This window comes from Megascapheus bottae, chromosome 15 (assembly GCF_031878675.1).
Source record: "Megascapheus bottae isolate mThoBot1 chromosome 15, mThoBot2.hap1, whole genome shotgun sequence".
NCBI lineage: Eukaryota > Metazoa > Chordata > Mammalia > Rodentia > Geomyidae > Megascapheus > Megascapheus bottae.
In genome coordinates, this window is record NC_143523.1 from 8,152,034 (window position 1) to 8,154,788 (window position 2,755).

General features: G+C 46.1%; 1 non-coding gene across 1 annotated transcript; it reads left to right on the forward strand.

Moving 5' to 3' along the window:
• The first annotated feature begins 1,669 nt into the window (after positions 1-1,669).
• On the forward strand, positions 1,670-1,776 carry LOC150053751 (U6 spliceosomal RNA). Its single transcript, XR_016537986.1, has one exon. It is a non-coding gene; the product is annotated as a U6 spliceosomal RNA (small nuclear RNA).
• Positions 1,777-2,755: the final 979 nt, after the last annotated feature.

The following is a 2,755-nucleotide window of genomic DNA, read 5'->3' on the forward strand; positions in this document are numbered from 1 at the left end:
TGATTTATGGCCCTGTCTCTTGTCACTTCTCAGGTTATCTGAGAACTGTAAAGGCAAACATGCAGGCCTGGTTGGGTCCTGTTAGTCAAAACAAGCAATGTAGCATCTTAAGTATGGATTTTGCTGTCTTGGTAGATAAAGAGGTTACCATCTTGTTATTCTTACAGTTGGCCTTTAGAAGTTATAAACAAAATAACAATAACATTCCACATCAGAAGCTTCACAGGTCTCTTATCCCAGTTAGACCTGGGGGTGCCAGGGTCCAATAAGATCCATTTAGGATTTAGAAGTTTGAGGCCCTCTCTGCTTTATTCCTGTCTTTTTAAAAAGGTGTATAACCATATTTCTGGTATGTTTCTAAAATAGTACTCTGAAACAATATTTTTGAGACAGGTTCTTGCTGTGTTGCTCGGGCTGGTCTCAAACTCACTACTATGTTCCAGTTTTATTTCTCCTAAATGCTGAAATTACAGTACACACAACTGTAGCTGTACTCACATTTTTCACTAGCACACTATCCCTTAAGTAGAAAACCAGTGGTTAATTTTGTCACATGTCTTTGTAACAGAGTGACAGTACCAGTGTGGGGAGGGGAAGGGGGCTGGGGGAGGGGATCCCAGGTGCTCCCCGGTGGGAAGGAGGCACAGATTTGATTATCTTCTTGCCTATTGTGAAATTCTCAGTATTCCAATATTAGCTTTACTTACTCAATTCTATTTAAAAAGTAAATACCTAACATTTGTAAGAGATAAGGAAATGGGAGCCTAAAAATATAATAGCAAGCTGTTCCCATCTGATTGAGTCACACAAGCCTAGCCCGGCTCCCTGGGGTGGCTGTTCTGGAGGCATCTAGGGGTCAAGGAACTCTCCCCATAGCTACTGGAATGGGGTGTTGGGGGGAGGCTGGGCCATTTAGGGGAGAGTACTCTCATTTACTGGTGGAAACTACAAGTGCTGTCTCTCCTTGTGGTGGAAGCTGGTATTTTGAAACCGCATGGAGGCAGCACACGGATTGTCCTCAATCTAGGCAGCCATGCCCAGCGCCTTCCAACCTGGGCGCCTTGTGGGTCTCTGGTGCAGTTTCTGAACCACAACTCAAGTGACAGAAAAAGCATCACAGCCACTTAGTGTCTATCTTGATGAAAACCCAGACTCCACCTTGTAACTGCAGGATTGGAACCCTCTGGTGACCCCCTGACACCGTACAGTGTGGGGCTCAAATGCCTATGCATGCCCAGAGAACCCCTGTGGGCCTGGACCTGCCTACTCTGCAGCCTGCCTCTCCTCGCTCCACTCAGGGCTACACTTTGAGAGGGGGCCGTGCTTTCTCTGCGCCTGGCTGTTCTGCCAACCCTTTGGCCTGGAACTTTCTCTCCTCTCCTTAAGCTTCCATTTATCTCCAGGCTCAGATATCAGCCCTCCAGAAGTCTCCCTAAGGCTTCCCTCACCTGAAATGTGAGCCTAGGAGCCTCCTAACCACCCCCCTCCCCATGCACCCCAGCTTTAGGTTCCCGGGCCCAGCATGGCCCAGCACAGCCAGGATGCCCGGTTCTTGTTTGGTGAATGAATTTAAGTTGGATGGACATTTTTTTTCCCACCGATGGGGCTGGGAGATAGAGAGAAAATGGCCCAGTGCTATCTGTTAATCCTTTCTAAAGAATTCTTCCCGGTGCTCGCTTCTGCAGCACATATACTAAAATTGGAATGATACAGAGAAGATTAGCATGGCCCCTGCACAAGGATGACATGCATATTTGTGAAGTGTTCCATATTTTTTTTAAAAAAGAATTCTTTTTGATAATGATACCACTTATGAATGTGGGGTGTGTGTGGGGGGGAGGGCAGGCAATAGAGAGGAGAGAAGGAATCCTTCAGTGTCTGTTTTGTGTGTGTATATCCTGGAACTTTGACCCAGGGGCAGGGTTCTATTACCAAGAGAGTTTTTTTCTCATAAGTAGCACCTTACCACTTGAACCACAGCTCCATTTTTGGCATTTTGATGAATAATTTGAAATAAGAGTCTCACAGACTTTCCTGCCCCAGCTGGCTTTAAGTCACAATCCTCAGATTTCAACCTCCTGAAAGGAGACCCTGGTGATCAACTCAGAGTCTCATTTTTACGAAGAGTTTCCTTTTTTTCCCCCTCTGATACTAGGATTTGAGTTTAGGGCCTTGAATCTGCTTACCTCCCCCCCTTTTTTTCTGCCAGTCTTGGGCTTGAGCTCAGGGCCTGAGCACTGTCCTTGAACTTTCTCAAGGCTAGAGCTCTACCATTTGAGCCTCAGCACCACTTCTGGCTTTTTGCTATGTATGTGGTACCGAGGAATCAAACCTGGGTCTTCGTGCATGCTAGGCAAGCCCTCTACCACTAGGCCACACTCCCGGCCTTAGCCTGCTTTTTTTAGCTGACGTTACACCACTTGTGCCATGCCTTTTGCTAATTGTTTTTGAACGTGGTGTCTCCAGATGTTCCTGCTCAGATGAGCCTCAGATTTTGATCCTCCAGATCTCAACCTCGTGAGTAGCTCAGATTTCAGATATGTAGAAGTTACTTTTAAATTTACAGATGTACCAGCTGGATATCAGGTCATGAAAAGCTTTGGGAGGGGGTTAGCTGGATTGGGGGCAGTGAAAGCAAATGAGTGGATTTCCCATCCCTTTCTTGATATGAGCTGTTCATAAACAGTAGGGAAATATTTCCTCCTAGGATAGAATTTTCACCCTTTTATGCCCTAGCACATCTTGTCAGAGGGAA